This window comes from Dipodomys ordii, unplaced genomic scaffold, assembly GCF_000151885.1.
Source record: "Dipodomys ordii isolate 6190 unplaced genomic scaffold, Dord_2.0 Scaffold63, whole genome shotgun sequence".
NCBI classification, from domain to species: Eukaryota; Metazoa; Chordata; class Mammalia; order Rodentia; family Heteromyidae; genus Dipodomys; species Dipodomys ordii.
The window spans coordinates 1,017,224-1,032,996 of record NW_012267279.1 but is presented as its reverse complement, the minus strand read 5'-3'; the positions used below and the strand labels follow the sequence as shown (position 1 = coordinate 1,032,996).

General features: G+C 42.9%; 1 long non-coding RNA gene across 2 annotated transcripts in view; it reads left to right on the top strand.

Moving 5' to 3' along the window:
- Nucleotides 1-319: 319 nt before the first annotated feature.
- LOC105990168 overlaps nucleotides 320-15,773 on the top strand; it is a 295,412-nt gene continuing 279,958 nt past the window's right edge. Inside the window, exons 1-2 of one of the 2 annotated variants that reach the window (XR_001175293.1) lie at nucleotides 320-422; nucleotides 3,790-3,880. This is a non-coding gene — a long non-coding RNA (uncharacterized LOC105990168). Of the gene's footprint in view, nucleotides 423-3,479; nucleotides 3,638-3,789; nucleotides 3,881-15,773 lie in introns of those variants that run through there. The other variant, XR_001175294.1, reaches the window with a different exon arrangement.

Sequence of the window (15,773 nt, the reverse complement as noted above, 5' to 3'; positions counted from 1 at the left end):
GGAAGTGGCGCTGTGGTAGAGCGCTAGCCTTGAGCTGAAGAGCTGAGGGACAGCGCCCAGGCCTAGTGTTCAAGCCCCACAACTGACCAAAAAAAAAAAAAAAGAATAGAAAGGAAGCCCATAGGACATATATCAAAATTATTAAGTAATGCTAATCAATTGTTAACATGTCTCCTCTTCTGAATTGATGTGGAAGCCTTCAATATAGCTGAGAATTTGAAATTCTTAACTCCTCAGACTATGGTACCAGAGGGTAGAGAATTATGTTTCTAGACCAGCACAATGCAGGAAGAACACAGGGCTGTGTTAATCGGGTATTTTTGCCTTAGTCCTTTTGACTTGTTTTTCTCTGTTGTCAACACCAATGCCTGCCAATGTTGGAGGATATTTGTGTCCAAGAGCAGAGACTCAGCCCAGAGAAGGTGAGTGAGTTCTCTTTTTATACAGAGCTCTGGATCTCCAATCTGGAGCGGGGACATTGAAATATCTTCTCTTTCTCCTCACTCATCTACTTATTTGTAACCAACAAAGAAAGGGTTGCAGGTGCTTGCCTAGGACTTTCTGTTCTGCAATGGAGATGCCTTCTGTGTTTTTGTTTCACAAGGTCAGTTAGAGTTGATTTCAGTGTTGCAGTGGGGAAACAAAGGTTATGGGTAAGAAACCCCAAACTTGGATGCAAATGATGAAGCCATTTTAAATTTGGTTCAGTGTAATCAGGTGGGGGAAATGCTATATTTAGAAAGCACCAATCATTTTGAACCATGTCTGAAAAATAACTACATACAAAATATCTGGCAATACAGCATTGTTACAGTTGTAAAATTTGTGCCTCCCCAAACAAAGATATTGAAAAGTTAAGTTTCTCATGGTGACGTTAATACATCCGCATCACATTGCACATGCTGTACAATTCCGCATCATAAATAATGGATTTACAGGCTTAACCACTATGAAGGAATAGTGCATGTGTGGAATGTGGCTGAGTTAATGTCACTGTGAGACCCTTAGCTACGGCCAGAGGGGTTTCCTCAGCCTCAGGCTGAGGCCTAGCTGAGGAGGGGGCCAGCTGGAGAAAGCCACCAGTCCTAGACCTACTACCTGGTTTTGACTCAAGGGTCTTGAGACCTAAAGCCACAAATCACAGGAAAAAAAGAAATTGAGCATTAAGTTTTTCCCAAGATTATTATTGACCAGAACTGTCCAGAAATTGTAAGATCTTTGTAAGTATCGGCAAGGGCCATGGTGAGATTGGCGATATGTGGCATTCATTTTGACTGCTGCTGTTTCTTCAGGATGGGGAACTGCTCTTATCTAACTATCCCCAGAGCTGGAGGGAGTCTTTGAGGGAGGGGTTCAGTGGCAGGTGTGTAGATGGTACAGGATTTTCACTCAAGTCCATAAGGTCCCTGAAATAAATGACCCATATGCTACTCTGTAGAGGAAGAACTGAGTGTTAACAGTTTTCAAAGGTAGAAAATGAAGGAACAGGTGTGTGTGTGTGTGTGTGTGTGTGTGTGTGTGGACAAGGTGGATGGAAAATAGGAAGTACAGGTGTGTTGTGCTACTCTGTGTCATGCTGGTCCATCAGTTAGAGGCCACCAAAATAGAACTCAAGGCTGATTTCCAACCCTCGATCCTAATGGACAGCTCTGCCACCTTGTGCTCTTTCTCTCTGGAACTGGTTGAGGTGCTGCTGTGGTTCCCTGGTCAGCTGACAGGAGAATCAAGCATTTCAAGAATAGTGTGATTAGTTTCACTGTAAGTTGTGCATGTTTTGTGCATGCTGCTGGGTCAGGGACTCAGAGGACACTTGAAGATGGAAAAGACTTCCAGCCATTGGTCATATGCCCATGTGCACATGCATGTTCTTAAAAGCAACCCAGGACATCCCACAATGCCTTGCTCCCTGGTGCCTTCTGAAGGAAATTCTACAAGCTACTTAGAAAATGGAGTAGGGTCATTTATAGTCATGGAAGGCAGCTCTAAGCTGTTTTTCAAAAGTAGGGGAAAGTTTAGGCAATAGAAGAGTAGAGCCATTCACAGAGGATAAAATTCCACAAGCCCTGATATTCTTTACCCTTAAAGCAGCAACATGTTTAGCAGGTTTTGGTCTGAATCCAAGTCCAATCTCCATTCCAGCTTGAATCCTGGTCAACTGAAGACAAAGCTGTCCCTCCCCTCTCTTACTTGAGAGAAGCATAGAGACGTCATTATGTATCCAGAAACAGGCAGGCAGCCAGCCTTTGCCACAGGGATAGAGCACCAAATCACCCAACCAGCCTTCCTGCCACAACAGACTATGCAACATATCTGCTTGGCTTTGTCCCCTGGCTTCCCCACCCCGTATCCCAAAAGAAGCATCTCAATTGGGTGCCTGCCTCTCTGTGGATCTACAGATGAGGCCTTCAGAAGGCAAGTGGTTAGGTATGGCTTTCCTGAGACTGGTTGAGTGGCTTACCCTTTGAAGACAGTTCTCCTCCAGCAGCTGTGGATCCCCGGTGAGCAACTTCCTCTCTCTGGCCCCAGTTTCTGAATTGGACACCCTGAGAATGGAGCAGATGATTGAGGAGTTCCTTCAGCTCAGAGCCTCCTGCCCTTCAAGGCAGGTGGAAGCAGGTTGAGAGGCAATGGGGCAGAGCAGAATCGGGAGGAATTCCCCAGAATAGGCTGGTAGGGACCACACAGTTCCCCATTCTGGGGCCACCTGTTTGGAGGATGGGGTGAGAGGCTGGCCCTGGAGGCTGCATGGATGGGTAGCTTGGTTTCCCCAGGTGTATCCTCAGGCCTCTGGGGGTCCAGGGCTGGAGAAACGCGAAGCCCTTATTCAGGTCTCTCTTGGCGTAACAGCAAGAGTGGAGCCTTGCTTTGGGTAGACATCTGCTGGACCTCTTGTCCTGTAAAAAGGGTTGTGTCTCCACTGCCAGGGTCAATAGGCCAGGAGACACAGAACAAGGTAATTGCTTAGGTATCGTTCATGAAAAATTAGGCACAAACACACCTCATACACACAGTAGTCAAGGCCAGAAAAACCTGCATATGCTGCTGCTGGCAGACCTTTGACAATCACCTGTTCCCTGTCTTTACTTCGCAGAGAAGAGGAAATCAGACCACAGAGAGATATCTTGTTCAGGGTTGCATGGCTTGATCTGGCTGCCATTGACCCTGACTTCTCTCTCACCAGACTGAGTGGCCAAGGTGGCTAGAGCCTTGTAGTCTATGTAGAAAAGTGTGTGGTGCCCTTAAAGCTCAGGTTAATCTCTAAGCTATGTGTGAGGAAGTGAGAGTCTGGAGATCTAGGTGGAGCACATGTTTTCTGCTCCAGGCAAGGACAGAAATAGTTGTAGAAAGGTAGCCAACCAAAAAAAGCACATATTTAAGTTTTTTTTTTTAATGTGTATAGCCCCACACCAGCCAGATTAGGACCTAAAAGGAACTTTGATGCATGCCCCTCACCTAGCAATCACACTGCAGCTGGCCAGGCCAATTTACCTCACAAATCAATGGCTAAAACAACCAAATGCAAGCTACTTCGGGGGTAACAGAATCTAAGAACATATATTTATATTTGCATAAAAATTTGGAAGTATACAAAAAGCTAATGGAAGTGTTAACTGAATACTCACGTGATAACTAAGAGGTGAGATTTTTGTTCTTTGTTTCCTTTAGAAAGAAAATCATTTTGAGCTATGGATGTATTATCATTGCAAAATATTAATTGTGAGACCATGCAATGGTGAAGTGAGTGGTCAAAGGCATCCTGGAGATCTGGCATTTAAGGAGCTTTCTCAGTTTTTTTTCAGGCTCCTGGTGAGTTAGAACTGGAAAGACTCAAGATATCATTGTGTCTGCTTCCCATTCAATGCTGGCATGTCTTATACAAGTAAGTGTCCCTAACTTAGTAATTTCTATGTTCTACAGTGCTGATCTACAGGGCCTCGACAAGTCTCGGTCCTCCACAGTCTTATGAACATAAGTGCACTGATGACAGACATAAATGCCAGGGAGAGTCTAAGAGTCCTATGGGAAAGTAAGGTGCTAAAGGCTCTGGGAGGAGTATAAACTTAAGCATGGTAGTTTAGATAACATCTAAAGTAATCTCCAAGGATGGGTCACATCATACATTTCTGATCATCACAGGTCCAGAAAGAGCAGGCAGAGAGAACATGAGTAAAGACCTAGGCATGGGCATGTTCAGGGAGATCAGGTATGGTGGACTAGTAAAATAAATGTCTGGGTGTGAGTATTTGTAAATTATATGGAATATCAGTCTAGGGCCCTCCTTCCCTCCCTTTCTTTTTCCTTTCCTTCTTCTCTCCCTCCCTTTTTTTTCCTTTCCTTCTTCTCTCCCTCTCTTTTCCCTCCCTTCTCCTCCCCCCCAACTTCTTTCACTCTCTCCAATAGAAAACAGAGAATAAAAAAGATTTATGGGCAGCTGCTTGAGTTATTCATCTTGAAGGTGTCTAGAAAGTGAGCACCCTTCCTTCACCTGAACACCCATGAATGAGGCCTAGTGGAAACCATCGGAACTGATCTGGGGTTTCAGGGACAGGAAGATTTTGGGGGCTACTGTGAGTAGAAGGGTAAATGGAACCAGAAGAGGAGTTTGAGCATGAGGCAGTGTGTACAGGCAGTGTGTACTAGCGCTGCCAGTGTTATTAAGGATAGGTTGGTAGAAGGGTTGCCGGAACCAAGGTGACGGGTTAGTAGCCTTCTTGTTGATGCTGAAGAAAGTCTCTTAAGGAGCTGACTTAGATGGACTAATGGGATAGAAAGAGTCGTGGGAAAGCCTCCTTCCCCTTCCAGCCATAAAGGCCTCTTTGCTTGGATTTGTACAGTTTTGACTCATTTTGGCAATTTAAGGGGAAGAGGCTATCCTTAGCTCAATACGCTCACGATTTCTGTTTGTCATTCTTTTCCTAGGTTTTTCTCTACTCAGCAGGGAGTGGCAGCTGTGGTCAGTCTCTTTGGCATTTGGGTCAGTTTGCATTGTAGTGGTAGAGGGATAAACATACCCATTCTTGGGCATTTCCTGCCAGGCTAGAGATCTGGACAGGGGGTGGGAGAGATTCTCACTGGGTAGGGAGGGAGGGGAGCCACTGAATTGCTAAATTCAACCTTCTTGTTTTATATGAAAGGAAAAAGCCTCAGAGAGTTAACCTGCTTAAATCATGTGAGAGGTGGCAACACAAGATCAGAACTTAAGTTTTTTGACTTTAAGTCCGAGATTTTCTGTTTAGCCTGTCTTACTGCTGATTAATTCTAACATTTGCTGAGCACAGACTGTGTGGCATAAACTGTGTTAAAGGTCTTCATTGATATGCTCTTTAATCCTTGACTAGCCTATGAGGTAGATTGTCATAGAAATTTCTTCAGATGAGAAACTGAAGGTTAGAGAGTTTGTTATTTTCCTCGAGGTCACATAACTTTGAGTTTGAGAGTGATAATTTGAATCCAAGTCTTTCTGGCCCCAAAAATATGTCCAAGTAGAAGAAAAATATTTAAAATTATTTATTAAAATATTTATGACAACCCCAATAGAAATTCAATTTAAAAAAATGCCAGTTCTAGCTAGGGCTTTGAACTCAGTGTCTGGGTCCTGTCTGCTAGCATTTTTGCTCAAGGCTAGTACTTTACCGTTTGAGCTACTGGCTTTTTTGGCAGGGTCAGTTGGAGTTAAGAGTCTCATGAACTTTCATGCCTAGCCAGGCTTCATACCTCTATCTTCAGATCTCAGTCTGAGTAGCTAGGATTGTAGGTGTGAACCACTAGCACTTGGCTAGAGTTTCGATTTTCAGCACCTGTTAATTTTGTCTACCTGTTGAGCAGATATATAATGAGTTCAATTGTATTTGTAAATGAACTTACAAGTATTGTAACAGTTATCAAGAAGCCTAATGGAAATCAGAAGTTTTGGGAAAATATGCTATATGTGTGTTGGTAAAGTGTAGTGGGGCTGAGTTTTAGAACTTGTCACTTATAAGGTAGTAGAAGGTATAGGTGGGGTGGTGGCTTGGGAACTACATCTAGTAAAGACACAGTGTCATTGTTCAGTTTTTGAGCTTTTAAAGTTTCTGTCTCAAATGGACCCATCAGCCTATAAATGAATAGCGAGAAAGTCACATGATATCCCATCTGCATAACTCATGCCTTGCTCCCCTCTAAAGTTTTCTGCTTACACTAGTATTTCTGGTCAGTCTGAGAGGTTGCTTGTGTGTAGACACATTTTGTAACCTACTGGTGAGCCCCATGACTGCCTTGTGTTGGGCTTCTCTTCCTGGTGGTATTCTATTCTGTGGTCCGCTGCTGTGACACAGAGCGTCGTGGGGGCTAGTGGTCCATAGGAAAGGTTGGTGCTTAATCTTTTTTTGTTAAGGCTGCTTGAGCCTTGATATGCTACAGTGCTTAGACAAACAACTTTTGAGTTTTTGAGTATCATTTATATCTAGTAAGGTGTCTGATGGTTTGTTGGTTTTGGCAATTGCATATTGCTTATGTGATCAAAAGTTTACAGAGTATACCAAGAATTTCTTTTGTATCTCTTAAGATCTAATCCCCTTGCCACTTAGCGGTAACTGCTTCCTAGGCCCAGAGTTCCGGACCCCTCCCCCTCCCCAAAAAAGAAATGTACTCATTACCTTGCCCATGTAATTGTAACCCCTCTGTACAATATTTTCACAATAAAAAATAAAATAAAATATGCACTATTATTATTATTTTGATTATGATGATACTGTGGTTTGAACTCAAGCCCTCTTGCTTACTCAGCTTGCTTATTTGCTCAGTTGGCACTCTGACACTTGAGCCACACTCCAGTCTTGTCATTTACTAGTTATTTTGGAGATGGAGTGTAGCAGACTTCTCTGACAAGCTGACCTCAAACTACCATCCTCTGAATCTCAGGCTTCTGAGTAGTTAGGATTATAGGTATTTGCCAGAGGTACCTGGAGCTCACTCTCTTTTTCTCCATATACATATCATTAACATGAATTAATTGTACATAATAGTTCATTATCTATATTGTTAAATTGTGTTCTACTATGTGGCAGTGCCACAATTTGTTTTTCAATGCTCTTGTATTTGGGTAGTTTCTGAGTTTTATTATGTATATAACTATTGATATTCTCATACCATGCCAAGGTGATGATGGCTCACACCTGTAATCTTCGCTACTCAAAAAGCTGAAATTTTACAATCACACTTTGAAGCCAGCCCAGGCAGGAAATTCTGTGAGACTCTTATCCCCAACTGTCTAGCAAAAAGCCAGAAGTAGAGCTGTGGCTCAAGTGATAGAGTGTTAGCCTTGAGCACAAAAGCTTAGGGACAGCACCCAGGCCCTGAGTTCAAGCCCCAGGAATGGCACACACATAAAAATTCTCATACCAGCCTTTTTGTGTAATTATATTTTCATTTTTTTTGTGTGTATAAATGCCTAGTAGTAAATTGCTGGATCCTGTCTGTTTAATTTCATAAGAAATAGCCAAAGAGTTCTCTAAAGTGGCAATGGCATTTTGTACTTGCCACAAGCAATAGGTGAAGGTTCTATTTGCTCTACCATGCTTTCAGCAATTGACATTGTCAGTGTTTTCCATTTCAATCAGGCTAGGGTATGAAATTAGTTTGCATTTTCATGGTGATGTTGAACCCTTTTCATATTTAATTAGCCATTGTGTATCATTTTTTGTGAGGTATCTTTTTGGGAGGTATCTTTTAAAGTCTTTTCCCTACTTTTAAAAGAGTTCTTAGTTTTAAATTTTATTTATAATATTTTGAAAAACATTAAATATTTAGAAATCTTTTGAAAAGTGTAAAGGGCATAATCCACTTGCAGAAAGAAATGAAGAGGTAAATAAATGGAAAGATCTACCATACTCATGAATTGGAAGCATTCAATTTGTAAGCATTATTTATGCTAGATACATGTCCATTGTCAGCTAGATATGTTGGTAAATCTTTTTCTCCATCTGTGGATTGTCAGTGGCATTTCTTAATGGTATCTTTTGGTGTGTAGACTTATATTTTATCTTGATAATGCTCTGGTTACCATGGCTGCATAACAAACTCCCTTTTTGGCCTAAAATAATGGCTATATTTATTATGAACACAAGTCCTTAATTTTGTTTTTTTTATTAAAAACATTTTTTTTTGTTGGTCGTGGGGCCTGGGTGCTGTCCCTGAACTCTTCAGCTCAAGGCTAGTGAGCCACAGCGCTACTTCCGGCTTTTTCTGCTTATGTGGTGCTGAGCAATCAAACTCAGGGCCTCATCATGTGAGACAAGCACTCTACCACTGAGCCACCTTCCAGCCACCAAGTCTTTCATTTCCATAGAACTTAGTAGAGATTTGTCTCAGCTCTCTTTGGTGCTATGGGAGATGGCTTACCAACATGGGGATGAAATCATTTGAGGGCCTGCCATTCACATGTCTGGCAGTTGATTCTGTGACTTAGACCTTAGGTGGAGCTGTGGGCAGGAATTCTTACCATATGACTCCATGTTTGGGCTCAGAGGGTGAATATCTTAAGGAAGAAAGAATCAGATTGCATCTGTGTCCCTTTTACCAGGTAGCTGTAAAACTCACAGCATCATATGCCCTTTACTCGCAAGGCATTACAAACTCACCCTGGCTCAGAGAGGTGGATTCTACTTTTTTTGAGGGAGAAGGGCAAAATTTTAGAAGAGTATATGGAACTGGAAATATTGATGTAATCACTTGGAAAATATAATTTGATTTTTGCAACTTCTGGTAAGATTTTCGTTCACCAGAAGCATACGCTGATGTTTTTGTATAGTCTGAAAGCCACTTATGATGAATTATTGTTTTATAGGAAGTGAATTAAGATTTGAGGTTCTTTTTTTTTTTTTTTTGTCAGTTGTGGGGCTTGAACTCTGGGCCTGGGCGCTGTCCCTCAGTTCTTCAGCTCAAGGCTAGTGCTCTACCACTTGAGCCACAGCGCCACTTCCGGCTTTTTTTCTTTTTTTCTTATGTGGTGCTGAGGAATCGAACCCAGGGCCTCATGCATGCAAGGCAAGCACTCTACCACTGAGCCACCTTCCCGTAAAGTTCATTTTAACATAGTGTCTTTTTGGTGGTGGTGGTGAGCGTGGGCATGGGGCCTGAACTCTGGTCCTGGGCACTGTCTCTCAGCTCTTCAGCTCAAGGCTAGAGCTCTACCACTTGAGCCACAGTGCTACTTCTGGATTTTTCTGCTTATGTGGTGCTGAGCAATCAAACCCAGGGCCTCATGCATGCGAGTCAAGCACTCTACCACTGAGCCACCTTCCCAGCCCCTCAAAATTGTGTCTTGTACATCTCATTGTTACAGTGGGTCAGCCTGTATTCTTATTTCAGCATTTTGTTATTTCCTTTCCCCTCCCCAAATTAGAAAAATGTATATACAAGATGCAGGGCACTGGAATCAAATACAGTGAAAACAGGGGTTATACCATGGGAGAAGAACATACAAAAGAAACAAAAAAATCACATAGTACATTATAAATACATTAAAAACAACAGCAAGAAAGATAAAACCTCTTGTGTCCCTATCCTGGGGTTCATTTTACTTAGCATCATCTTATATGATCATATGTATGTAGCTTTTGACCTTTTCTGCTTGTCCTAGACATATACTAGTTATTGCAAATAAGGGACCATGGGACCTATGTTTCTTTAGGCCTGGCTTACTTCAGTTAATATAATTTTTTCCATTTCCTAACAAATGAGGCAGTGTCATTCTTTCTAATGGAGGCATAGAATTCCATTTTATATGTGTGTGTGTGTGTGTGTGTGTGTGTGTGTATACATATTTCACATTTTCTTGATTCATTCATCTACTGAGGGGCATCTGGGTTGGTTCCATAGCTTAGCTATGGTAAGTAATGCTGCGATTTGGTTAGGGATTTGGACTCATATTGGACTCACTCCAAACCCAAACATTTAAAAGTATCATCCAGTCAGAAATGGGCAAATGTCTGCTTCTAATGGAGATGATCCTGCAGGAGTCAGTCATGGGGCCAAACCTAGTAGTGGATAATCCTGTTTTTGATACTAATGCTCTTCCTCTGAGTACCCCATCTTACAAACCACATGGTTGCTTCTTACCTTGAGAATTCACTTTTTTCCCTGAATAGTAAAAATTGGGTGTCAGAAATTTTCTACTCTTTCGCAAATATTCCTGCATGAAATTTGGAACATCCCCTCCAAAAGGCTCTGTCTAATAACTGGATTTATGGAAAGGGATGGACAGCAGAGTGTCCAACTCTGCCCATTTACCCATCCTCCACTCATCCTTATTCTATATAAGACTTTTCTCCACACAGAGACAAGCACACACTCAGGGTCTTCTTGACACTGTGGTGCACAAGGAAAAGCTGAAGTGTAATTAGTTAATAGCAGATCTCCTCTGTTAATGGAAAGGGCATTTCAAACTTATGCAAACTGATACTGTGGGATTTGTCAGAAACCATCAATAGAATGCAACAGAGATGACTCATGGGTCACTCATCCAGTAGAGGCAAGGCTTGTCTCATTTGGGGATTGAGACCTAGAGTGGCTGTCCAGATCACTGCCTGGCTGGGTATAAGAATACTGGGAAAAGAAATCAGAGATTCCCCTCTGTGAGCATCTTCCTCCTAATAATAGCTACACTCTACAACTGCTGCAGATCCAACAGCATTATTTCTGTTTTTCTTCATTCTAACCTCTGAGTTATAGTTGAGAAAACTGAGACAGAAAGGTTGAGTCAATGGGTTGGGTTTAAATCCTAAGTTAATGGTGAGCGTAGGATTTGAATCCAAGGCTTCCTGACATTGTGGCCTAGGTGGCTGATCACCTTGCCTGGTGCCTTTTCACTCAGTAATTGAAGTACTGCCGTACAGTTCCACCCGAGTTACTAAGAGAAAGTGACACTTGGATCTTATGGAGGTTGGTTATTAATCCCCACACTTTTTTTCTCTTCCTGGACTATATTGCCCAGACTCCTCCTCTCCCTCCCTCCCTCCCTTCTTCCCTCCCTTATTGGAGGGAGGCCTTTCAGTCCTCTGGGGAAATCAAAATGAAACAAAAACGAAATAAATAAAAATCAAAGCAAATCAAACACAAGTTTTCTTTTGTTGACTGGATGTTGCCTGAAATTCCACCAGGAGGCATTGTCTTTTCAGTCCAAAGGTCTGTGTTACACAGATTCTTGTGGCAAATGACACTAAGCTACTTTAGTTATTATATCTACAGAAGTTGGTGACAAATTTGACTGGGATTAGTGGAGAGCAAGGACTGAGATGTGGGTGTTTGGAAAAGCTTGAAGTAGAGACTGAGCTAGGCTGGGAGAAGGAAGGCAGTGAGGGTGGGGGGTGTGGAAGCTCAGCCTGGCTTTTCTGTAATGTAGCTTTAGCTAGATGTCAAAGGAGCATCATCTGCAGATCTAACCAACTTTAAGGAAGGGCTGCCCATCACTTACAAGGTTATCTTGTGTTGAAAGAATGAACTCTTGATAGCCCAAGAAGAAACAACCCCCACCTCCCACCCTGTCACTAAAGACCAGCAGAGGAGAGAGTCTCATAGAAAATCAGCAAAGTACCAAAGGTCAAAGTTCCTGTAGGTACCTGTTCCTCAGCTTAGCCCTCAAAACACCCATTTTTGGCATCCTTGTTTTTATGTGATGAAGATGACTCTTATTTGAAGAAGAAAGTGAATTTATTACATGGTATTTAGTCATCAGACTTACTGGGAATGGCTGGGGGGAGTGAAAGCAAGTTCAAAGTCAAACTTCCAAGAAAATTTCCCCAACCATACTTTAGAATTGTAAAAAACCATCATTGTAGCTTCCAGGAACTAGAGGGCAGGAAGTTGTCAATTCTGCCCTCTTCACAGTAGCCTGCTGAGGCCTGATTCCCTGCTGCTTCCTGTATCAGTGAAAGGGATTTCCCTAGCAGCCTGCTTCCTCATGTTGCCTACTGCTCCATTTCTGAAACAAAATCTTATGTGGGTCTATCACCCACAAAATGTGCTGGGAGGGTTGGAACCAGCCAGGGAAGACAAATCTGAGAGACTCTTATCTACAGTAAGCCAGCAAAGGGCCAGAACTGTAGACATGGGTCAAGCAATAAAGCTCCAGCTGTGAATGAAAAAAGTGGAGTAAGAGCTCAAAGCCCTGTGTTCAAGCCTCAGAACCCCCACAAGCACACATCTTCCCGTGTGGATGTGTATAAGACAGAATGCAGTCACAGGTCTGCATTCTGGATATATAAGATGTTGGGGAAGTGAGTTGTGACTGGATTGGGAAGGTGGGTGGATGTCATAGGACTTTTTCTCAATACAGAAGACTGGCAAAGATAGTCAATGCTCCCCAAAGGCAAAGACCTTAAGAATTTTCAAAGCCTTTGAGCAAAAGGCTTTGATTTGGCCCCTGGAAAGAATGATGGCAAGGATGGTGGCCTGTCTAGAAATGATCAACAGTGACAACATAAACCGGGCATGGCAGAAGGGTGTGTTCAGGGTGCAACCTGGGAGGTGCCCAAAGCCGGCTTTGGTTTGCTGGCTCTTGACAGCACTTCACCCTGCAAAGAGAGCAAGCCCTTCATGGGAAATGATGGGGAATGTCAGAAAAAACAGAAAAACACAAAAACAAAAAGCCAGCATCTGAGTTTGGTTTACATGGGGTCTTAATTACTAAGTTATCCTGATGCTTGCCTAAACCCACAGCTTAGAAAAGTGCAGAATTCTTTCTGAGCAAGCTCTGTAAACAGAAGCCCATAAGTGCCGAGAGGAACCAAGGAATGTTTTCCATTGATCCTGTGCTGGACAGCAAACAGATGTGTTCCTCATTCTCTGTTCTCTTGAAAGGCCTCTTCCCATCCTGGGTTAATAAACTTCAGGTCTTAGGGAGATAAAATCCATTTCTATTTTCTGATATAATTGATGCCATCTACAAATTACGACTAAAGGAGCAATTCATTAGGACACCTATCTTAAGCCATTAGAATTCCAAAATAACGCAGCCATGAAACCCACAAAGCAGGTAGGGATGACTTTGGTGTTCCCAAATTATTTTCCACAGGGGACTAGCTTTCTCAGCTGGGTTGGGTATAGTCAGAAAACAAGGTCAGTGTCTGCTCCAGCATGGTCTCAGGTAGCCCCTGCTGACTCTGACACAATCCTTTGTGCCATGATGCGTAGGCTACTATTTACTAGTCCCATCCTGGCCTTCCATCCTTAGAGGTAGGCATGTCCTCCTCCCCCTTGAAGTTATCTCATGGCAAGCATCCTGCTGGCAGCTTCAGACTCCTTTGTGAGATTTGGTGCAGAACAGAAGTCCTAGAGCACATTTGGGATCTGATTTTTGGACCACATGACCCTAGCCAAGCTTTATTGCTCCGGTTCTTCAGCCTGACTTCCTTTAAATTTCCTTGTTAAAAGTTTCTGTTTTCCAGCAACATATAACCCCCTTTTTCTACTTCACTAACCTCAGTGGTAGCTCTGCCCATGTTAAACAACGGTCTGATTTGGCATGGAAAAAAGCAGTCAATTGTTTCCTTTAAATCTTAATGTTTTCGGCCCCAGGAACATTTGAAGGGCCTATTTAATGAGAAGATTTCTGGTGAAGCGTAGGTAAGATCTTTGAGGCTCTAATTGCTCCCTGGAGAAAGCTGTCAGGCTGCAGTAACCTCGTTCAGGTTGTGTACTTGGAGCAGAAGAGCAAAACAAGGCAGAAGTGAGAAGCAGAGGTGTGGGGGCTCCTGTCACCCAGACTTCTGGGATGCACAAGTATTTTTTTGGAGTTGCGCATTGCATTGTCTCCAATACCTACCTGCTGGTTGATTGCTGTGCCCCCACATGGCCAAACAAATGACTTACTTTTTCTTGGGTTTCGTTGCCTTCTAATTTGGAACCCAAATTACAGTGCTTTCTTCTTCTAAACTAAACCAAACCAAACTCCAAACTCTATTTTCCCTCCTAACCCTTTCTTAACTTGAGCTTTTTATTTGTGCAGCATGTATTTGTTTATTCACCCCACAGATATTTGTTAAGTGCCTCCTGGTTTCAGGCACGGTGCTAGACCTGGGGGATACATCCTCTTATTCACTATAGACTTGGAGGCAATAAAGAATTTCTGTGCAAGGATCAAAAGAATTGGGGCCCATCCCATCTGCTGGCCCAGTGCCTCCTCAGGTGGGACCCTCATTAGAATGTCAGCCCTGGGGTCCCCACCAAGCTAGGGCTGGACACGGTAGAATGGGGGAGTTCTGTCACACAATAACCAGAATAGTCACTGTGTTCTGAGGTTCAAAAATGACTTTTCATTTCATTGAGACAAAAAGCCCTTTGTGTGAGCCTCCCTCCCTCCCTCCAGCCCTGCAGAGGCCGTGTGTTCACGGTGACAGTGGGTCCCTGTCACCCCAGAGCTGCCTCAGATAGAAGTGCTGCTCGTTTGCCAGTGGCCACCCGGTCTTGTGACCATTACCCAGGCCTAAGTAGGTTTGGGAGCCAGACCCTCAGAATTAAGTAAGAAAAATGAAGGCACAAGCAGGGTACACCGGTAGCCCAGGCAATTCAGTCCTCTCTTGATGTGATGGAGACAGACCTAAATTGGGAAGTATTTGGCTGATGGAGAGGGAAGATAAACGTTACGGATTTGATGTAATCCCAGACCTCAGACTTGAAACTGTGCTTGACCCTTCCCTTTGAGTGCTTTTATGCAATACTACTGGACATGTAGTAACAAGAAAGGAAACGGAGGAAGGATATCGGTTCAGCCATATGTCAAGTTGGCAGAGAAAATGACAGTGAGAGTAAGGCAGGAGTTACGCATTGAGTCAAGGGTAGAAACAATAAAAGAAAATTCTCTAAAGTTAGAAATGGCATGTCTTTTAGGAAACCAATGAGCCAATGTGAGGGGGAGGTATTCCATGATAGGATTTGAGGTCTGGGAATATCATCTGGATGTTTAGTAATAACAATATAACCCTATGGCCTAGAATTAAATGTACAATACTGTATAATAATTACAAATTTTATATGCAAGAGTTCTCATGAGTGTTGGGAAGAGTGACAGTTACCACCGTATCTGCAGTTCACACAAGGCAACTGAGGCACAGGAAAGTATGTGACTGGACTTGGTTTTATATATGCATTTGCACATGAACTTCCACAGTGGTGGCCTCTTATGCTTAAGTACATTTGCAGTTTTTGTCTCATTGGACCAACCCAGCAACTCTGAAAGGTTGTGGAAAGGGTATAAAAACTGAGTACCAGGGACAGGCTGAGAATACATTGCAATTCTTGTTTACTGAGCATTTATTTTGGGCTTTATGTATACTATCTCAAAACATGCAGTCTTTCAAAGGTTGATATCATTTTTGTCTGCTTTGGAGATGGGAACTTAAACTGTGGGAAGGCATGAAATATACCCCAGGGCCATTCAGCTAGTAAATGAGAGCCAGGCCCAAGTGTCTGACGCAAAGCCTGGGCTATTCCCTGACAATTCAGGTCTCCCACCACCTGCTGGCCTATAGAGGCCCCATAGCCAGTCAGGTGAAGTCAGCACTGGATCCTCAAGGTCTCCATTCTTAACGTTTAATTCAGACCAAGCTCTTTATGCAGCTGCATACTGGCACATCTGGGGCAGTCACTTAGTGCTTCTCAGGTCTAGCTGCCACATCTGCAAAATAAAGAAGAAAAGTGTCCCTGCTCTCGGAAGTTGTAATGAGAACTGATAGTTTGAGACAGAATCCAGTGTATTTGTCTTTCAGTGAATGATGTATTCTCTCTTCACCCTTCCT